Genomic DNA, 8,639 nt, shown 5'->3' on the forward strand with positions numbered 1-8,639 from the left:
TGCCTTCAGGAACAATACCTTTAAGTGAGTGAGGAAGGCAGGATTGGGCCGACCCGAGAAGCTGACCTCTGATGCAGTTGCAACAGCCAATCCCACAGGGAATTCTGAAGCCAGAATGGCCCTTTAGAGTTGTTCCCCATTTTTGTCCCCAATTGAGGCAAGGGAACCATGTCTTTGTGACCGCAACTCAATATCTTACCTCTCAACCAGATGTGGGCTGCTCTGAGAAGAGGATGTAACCCTAGGCAAAGTGACACTTTTCAGCCACTCAGCTGAAAGTGAGCCCTCAGTAGTCAACATTACCAGCAGCTGGAGGAAAGCTTGAAGGGCCAATCTGAACAGTGCAACACAGCATCTACTACAGTCTTTATCTTTCAGGTTAAAAACTTTCCTCAGTTAATTAGTGATCTTTGGTTTTTCATATTTAAGAGTGAGGTACTAAAACATTGTCTGAAAGCTCTAAGTTCATGTTAGCACTTGTCAACTGTGAGCTTTACTGTACTGTGTTTGGGCCGGTCATTCCATTGGATTCCCCAGATGTCTTTTCTCTTGACTGGTCAGATTTCATCAAGAAGCATCTTCAGCCTAGACTGGACTGTGAACATTCTGCGCACCAAGTGGGAAAAGAGAAATGAGAGAAAGGGTCTTGATATTCAGTATGCAAATGCTCAGTTAATCACTTTGCTTTCAGCAAGTTACTTACCCCTCCCCTACCTCTTCCTGGTACATCTTAATCCAAAGAGTTTTGTGGGATTTTTTCTTTTTTTAACCCAGTCCAGAAACTAAACCAGAAGATTGGGGAAGGGAATTTGCCTGGCTGTGAAACTGGGAACTTAACTGCTTAAAGAGGCTTTCAACCATTCTTCCTATTTTTAGCCCCACCTTCAATCGCATTTCCAGAGGTAACTGGAGAAGCCAATTCCTGAACCTTTTGGATATTCTGCAATGTGAAAGCTTCTCAGCTTTTCCCACTGTCAGCGAAGAATTTGGCTTTCTGGGTCTGCTGAGTCAGTACCATTCATTCATCTGCTTTCCAGCTTTCAGAAATTCGCTATTTCTTCCTCTTCCAATCTCTCTGTCCTTGTTGGTGTATGCCTTTTCAAAAATACCTCTTGTCATTTTAGGAAGCAAAAGTATATGTGTCTACTTAATCTCTGACTTACATATTCTCTTTTTCTTTCCTCTTTCTCACATACATACTTTTAAAATAGGTAGAATATTCTCCTGGTTCTAAAGAAAGTGTCTTTTTTACCCATCTCTCAGCTACCCAGTTGCCTCTTTTGCCTCTAATCCCAAGCAGGTAATCACTTGTATTAATCCTTTGTGTATCCTTCAAGAGTTTATGAATATAAAAGGAAATATGAATATGTATTCTTATTCTTTTCTTTTTAGACAAAACGTAGCTTAAGACTGTTCTGCATCTTGCAGTTTTCATTTAATATTGCTTAAAGCTCTTTGCATATCAGTGTAAAGCTTTCTCATTCTCTTTAACAGCTGTGTAGTATCCTATTTATCCAACCTCCTATCAAGGGACATTTATTTCCAACTTTTGCTATAATAAACCTATGAATAACCTTAAACATAAATAATTTTGCATGTGCACAAGTATATCCACAGGCTAAGTTCCAAGAAACATGTTGCTGGAACAAGTAGTGTCTATCATTTATAGGGCTGATAGATGTTATCCATTGGTGGTTGTACCAATTTTTAATCCCAGCAGTGGAAGAATGTCTAGTTTATTTATTTATTTATCACCCCCAACACACACACCTTCTAGTATTTAACAGAGTATATTACAAAAATAACTGAATAGGTGAAAACGGTATCTCACAGTACTTTAACTTGGCATGTCTTTTAGTATGAGTAAAACTTTTCATATGTCTGAAATACGTTTTCATCTCATTTTGCTTGAGTTGCATTCAATTCTTCATAATGTAGAGTTAAAACTTTTCTTTGGGGAGAAAAATGGTGTGTGTGTGTGTGTGTGTGTCTGTAAACAGAAATTCAAAGGCATCCTTAAAACACTGTTGAGTCAAACGTATTATTATGGTATGAACAAAAAATATCTCTTGCTACAACTAAAACACCATGTGCTGGTATTTTCTAGGGACAATGGAAATTATCCAAATACTTTATCTAGAGCAAGGCATTTCTCATAAAGAAAAACATATCTAGTCAGAAGGTACACTAACTCAAATTATGAGTTCACTAGTCTTGGTTGAGAAATATGCTTGGAAAGATGGTTAGTCCGTATCTGGAATACCTTAAAATCAACTGTGGTATTGTGGAGAAAATACTGGGCTTAGAATCAGAAGGCACAGTATATTACATTAGTCAGGTGATATAATCATTCTCAGCCTCAGTTTCCTGATCTGAAAAATGGAGATAGTAATATCTGCCCCACAGAATTTGTAAACTGTTCACCACTGAGAACCATTAATGTAAATTACTTCTAATCAGTAAACTCAGGAAGGAGGTAGTAACATGAGTCAGGTAAAAAACACCTAGAATATAGAAACAGAATTACTTGAACCATTAAAAAAATTAAGGAATATTAAGAAATATTAGTATAAACAAATAGAATAGTACCTGATGCTAAGAATGTATGTATAATCTGAAGGCACAAAAGAGAATGTCTTCACTAGAAATGAGGCAAAAAGATTTACCAATTTTGTGATTACATAACTTACCCATTTTATGATTATAAATATTATAGTATAAATAAAAATGTTCCATAAAAACTATAAGCCTTTACATCACAGACAAAAGCCAGTAGAGTAGGGAATAAAATATACTGAATTGGCAAAATTTAGAAACGTGTTTTGTGAAAAAGATTTTTCTCTGTTTTATGTAGGTCATCCTATATATAATTTTAAATACAAATTATTCTCAAATACTGAATTTGCATTTTCATTTTATAATTATTTACTGAAAAAAGTTTGTTAAATCAAGAAAACCTCATCTTATTTCCCTATTTTTATATTTTTACATATAATGTAAAAATAAAATTATGAGAAATATTCATATGGAATATAAAAGCATTTTTTCAAATGTGTGTATACCTCAAAAAAAAAAAAACTAATGTCATGTAACTGTCTGTGAAGTGCATGTTCTTCCTCAGATTCAATTTTTTAGTTGCAGTAATAGGTCCCCCTGGTGGAGGCTGAAAGTATATTTTGTCCTATTTTTCTCTCCGAATACTATTCCAATTTGAACAGATTAAGTACATTTACATTCTTCCTTGAAGAAATGCATAGAGAAAGGTTTAAGAGAAGAACTCGTTGATTAAAATAAGTTAGAAGGCCTGTGAATTAACTGTCAATTGCACCACATGTAAATTTGTTCTTAACAAATTCATAATTACAAGAATCAAAATCCCTCCCCCTAAAAAGAACATCCTCAAAACATAAGATTTAGTTAATAGAGATTAACAAAGTTGAATATGTAACAAGATGAAGCTTTAAAAAATCAGACCCATAGATTACAAGAATCTAGCTAATGACTCCTCTTATTGGTCTACATCTATTAATGTATACAAGGCAAATGGTTCCCTAGAGACAAAAGTGCAATCACTATTCACTGAAAACTCACAAGAATATTACCAAATTGAAGTACCAAGAGTTATTACACTTCTCAGTTTTAGGTTACATGGGATGATACCCTAAGTGATACAAAATGGGAGAAATAAGTGTGCCAACTTCTTCTATGCATGAATGAAACAAGTTTTTGAAATGAAACCAGAACCAGGTGTTCCCATTCAATCCCATCAGTGGATTCCCACCCAGTCACCTTAGAACAGTATGGAACTAAGATTTCATTCTGTGCTCTTTTGAAAACTGAGGTCAAGCAAAGTCAGTCTCAGGACAAAAACAGAAATTTGGATGATATTATTTTCCACACCCTAGAGGTCCTGGAGATCCCAGAACATCCAAGATCAGATTGTAAATGCACAAGCCAATGACTACTGAGCAGTCCTTTGCCATCAGTGTCTCTCCGCCACCCATCCTTTTCCGACAACTCCTTCCAGCTTCTCCCACACCACTCCTAAATCTCTGGCTTCCTTGAGGCTTAGGAACCCCTGAGCAGCTATTGATATGGTTAGCAGCTATTGAATTGGGCATTCCTCAATGCCCAATTTATCAGAATCCTGAGCCATGTTTTAAGATACTGGGCCGTACATTACAGCAATCCTAATTTCTTTTAATTTCATGTTTCTAGACTTTCTTTAGAAAGTAGTATATGGGATATGTCGCTGGGGCAAACAAAGAGTCTGTGAATTACTCTGCACTTCGGAAACTTCTACATCAACACAGTTAAGTCAGAGTCTAAATCAAGCTTATATATTTTTTACCTCTTAGCCCTCACCTTTTACCTTGGTCTGGATTCCTGGAACAAATGTCTTGATTATGTAGGAACAGGTTAACTACTCTATAGATTAACAACACTAAGGTATAGCAGGAATCCAGTATTTTCCTTCCCCTATAGTCTAGGAGTTGGAGGCATGTAGTGGAGGCTGCTGTAGGTTCTCATCCCCACTTCAACCAGAGATGCTTCTCAGTTAACTCAGCACTTCTCCAATCCCAGGGAGACAAAAGGAAGAAGGAGAGGCTAAAAGGGGTAAAAAGCAGCTATTTGTGATGGGGAGATAAGCCTTGTCCCAGGTCTCTGCTAGCCAGTTAATTTGAAAACTCTTTCAAATTAACACTGAATAACTGAAGTTGACTCTGATTTGTCTCTTCCTTCCATCTGGTTTGTAATCTATTACTGTTCATTAAATAATCTTATTGTGGGCTTCCCTGGTGGCGCAGTGGTTAAGAACTCGCCTGCCAATGCAGCGGACATGGGTTTGAGCCCTGATCCGGGAAGATCCCACATGCTGCGGAACAACTAAGCCTGCAAGCCACAACTACTGAAGCCTGCGCGCCTAGAGCCCGTGCTCCACAACAAGAGAAGCCACCGCATTGAGAAGCCCGTGCACCACAACAAAGACCCAATGCAGCCAAAAATAAATAATAAATTAATTAATTTTAAAAAAAAATCTTATTGTATTTGTGCTGGAGACATTTGCTATAAACTTTTCTTTGGAAAAAGATGAGATATAAATTCTCAATAATAGAAACAAAGAACTCTTTAAGGAAAAAAATTTGCCTTTTCTCTTTTTCACATGAATTAGAAATGAAGAAATGAATACCCTTTAGAAATGAAGAACCTAATAGCTGCTAGGAATTAAGATTAGCTTTTTACAATAATTTTTTAATATCTTTTGATCATAATAACTTAAGTAGAAATATAAACTGTTATGATTTTAAGCTTATTTCAACCAAATGGAAATAGTTAACATTATTATTGTTTTGACCAAATGTAAACAGTATATGATTTATATAATTCTCTACTTTGAGATACCCCAAGTTCCCTAAGAATATACTTCCTTCAAATGGACTGAACACTGTGCTTGCTCATATGCTTATGAACATTCCAAAGAAGAAACTAATGTGGGTTTAAAATTTTCCTCTAAGCAATCTCATAGCTACCTGGGTCTGGGTACACCTGAGAGTCCCTAGGGGCCTTGGAGATCCCAGAATTTCCAGGATCAGACTATAGAACTGTAAGTAACCTGGGCCCATAGATCAATAATTCCAACCAAAGTACATGCCTAATTGTATAAAATTTTGTATTTTAATAAAATTCGCAATTCACAAAACATTTTCACAAGTATAATCTGATTTAATTTTTCCCAAAACCAACTAAGTTAGTTACAACAGATATTACATTTTCTAGTTTTTAAAAATCTTTCCTAGCTATTTTTTTCTTTTAATCTTTGCTATGGCAGTGAAAATAGCCAATTAGATTTGAACACAGTTTTCTTTCGTAAAGAAAATCCTTAGAATCTATATCTTGCTGCTTTTTTTTCTACGAGGGAGTTATTTTGTTTTTATTGCCAATGCTGAAAAGCATCACATCATCTCTTAGGACTTAGGTTAGCAATAATTCTCTCTCAGCAGGATTGGTATAGAAAAAGTCTCCTGGAAAGTTTAGTTTTGGCCAGCTATTTCACATTTAATTGAATATGTTTATCTTAATAGAAAAAGAAAAATGTAGATTTTGCTTAAAGTATGGTTAAGTTTACCAGCTTGGCAAGGACTTTAAATGCCTGAATTTTCAACACAAGCAAAATGCATGTTTTCTAAGGAAAGACTGCTCCTCAGTAAGCCAAACACAAATCATTAACCTGCTGCTAAATTTAAGGAGGTCATCCATGATACGAAATATGATTTGGAAATATTTTAACCATTTAGCATTTAGCCAATGTATGCTGAATGCTATTTACTCTAAAGAGACAACCATCAGGAGTAGGCTTGTATCAATGAGTCACCAGAATTTATGTTCTACAACAGTACATGTTTCCTAGCTGTCAGGCTTCCACAGACCTTTTGGAAGACCTTGGGGATAGACAGTCTATGATGATGCCACACGGAGAAAATAATTGCTCTTTTCAGAGAACACAGTGGTATGTTGGACAAATGTTACAATCATATTAAAATTAGAAATATTGGACCCCAGAAGTCTATTAAGTATCCCTGATTTCTTTTATTATGGAATAAAGAAAACCCATTTAAAAATATTTTTAATTAAGTATAAAATGGAAGTAACCATGCTGATCTTTGATTCTATAAAATGTCAGTAATCTTCCCAAAATTATCATATAATGAAAAAATATTTTACATATTCTCAGAACAGCACAAGACATACAGCTTTCCCAAGTTCTAAAGAAAAAGACAATATGGATTTTTGTAGACAATTAGATAATACTATTATAATTATACTCAATATTTACAGTACAACTCACAAAGGTAACTCTAACATAAATATATTATCTCAGAAAAAAACAAAGACTTGATTTCACTAGTTTTATACTGTATTTGGCAATCTTTTGTAGAGTCTTAGATGAAGCTTTCAATGAATGCTGTAACTGTAGAATGACACATGACTTAACACAGAATCAGGATATGTAGGCAAATTACCTATTTCAATTGAATGGGTAAGCCTAGGCTGTTTAATCAAGATCTCCAAGACCCAACTAAGCTGCCATCCAGATGACTGCCTCATTTCATCCCAAGAATTTCTCTTTGCAACCCAAATCCTAAACAAGTCATCATTCTACCATTAAAATAAACTTTACTGACCCTCTACTCTGACCACTGAGACTGACAAGAGCTTTGCTTTAGACTATCAGGTCCATAAACCTTCCTCCTCTCCAGCTAGGTGCCTCAAAGATCTTCCCACACACCCTTTTACCAAACATACTCCTAAGCCCCAGGTTCCTTCCATTTCCTACCAAGAATTTAAAGAGTTCTTTCTTCATTCAAACAGCCCCTAAAATAAAATCTTCTTCACAAAGGGTAAGTGGAAAAAATGTTTCCTCAAAATGAAAATATTTTATGACTACTCAATAATATGCACTTTATCAATAATCATTTGCTTAATATTGTATTTTTTTTCCCAAACATCTACTTTTTCAATGTGTTGACTCCATGATTTTAAAAACATTCTATCTAAGCTTATTAGCTTCCAGAGGACTGGCACCAAATGTTAACTCACATGGAATAATACATAATACAACAAATGCCATGCTAGATTATGCATAAATGTTTAATGCTTTTGCTGCTGAGCCTCTGAATTCCAGATTCTATCTCTTAGTTTTGTAGTTTTAAAAGTCTGATCCTTTACACCTTGAGATAGTTTATAAAAGTCACTGTAAGGAGATAATACAATCTAGTGGCTATGAGTGGGCCATGGAGTCAGAAGACTTAGGATCATATTCCAATTCCAATTCCAATGCCTATTACCTTGAACAAGTTACTTAAGCCTAAGCTTTGGTTTTCTTGTGTGTAAAATAAAGAAAACCCAACAGTATCTACCTCAGGTTACTGAGATTAAAATATATAATGTATGTAAATACCTATGTGTGCCTGGAACACAGCAGCACTTAAGTTACTAAATTTTTTTTTTTTTTGCGGTATGTGGGCCTCTCACTGTTGTGGCCTCTCCCATTGCGGAGCACAGGCTCCGGACGTGCAGGCTCAGCGGCCATGGCTCACGGGCCCAGCCGCTCCGCGGCATGTGGGATCTTCCCGGACCGGGGCACGAACCCGTGTCCCCTGCATCGGCAGGCAGACTCTCAACCACTGCGCCACCAGGGAAGCCCAAGTTACTAAATTTTTAAAGACATTTCCTTTATAAAACTTAGCTGCAGAATGGATAGACTATTCATGTGGAAAAAACTACTTCTATAATTTCATGTAAATACAAAGGAAACAGGTTGAATGAATCTCTAAAATAACAATGGTTACTATTCCTAGAGATCAGGTGACAGTTATGTCCTAGTCTGCCCGGGCTAGTTCTGAATTACACCTGTTGTGCCAAGATTTATAATAGTCTCCCCTAAGCTCCTTCACTCTCAGGTAACCCGGTTTAGATCATAAAATATATGGTCAATTGTGTTGGTCATTAAACTTTTTTCCCCACAGCTCCAAACCACTATTCTGTATTCAAATGTGTAACAGTAGGGTTGGAACTGTGTAAACTACATTTCCCCTTTGCCAGCTGAATTTTTTTAAGCTCCACTAAAAAGAGGACTA

The sequence above is a fragment of the Lagenorhynchus albirostris genome, chromosome 3, assembly GCF_949774975.1.
Source record: "Lagenorhynchus albirostris chromosome 3, mLagAlb1.1, whole genome shotgun sequence".
Lineage (NCBI taxonomy): Eukaryota > Metazoa > Chordata > Mammalia > Artiodactyla > Delphinidae > Lagenorhynchus > Lagenorhynchus albirostris.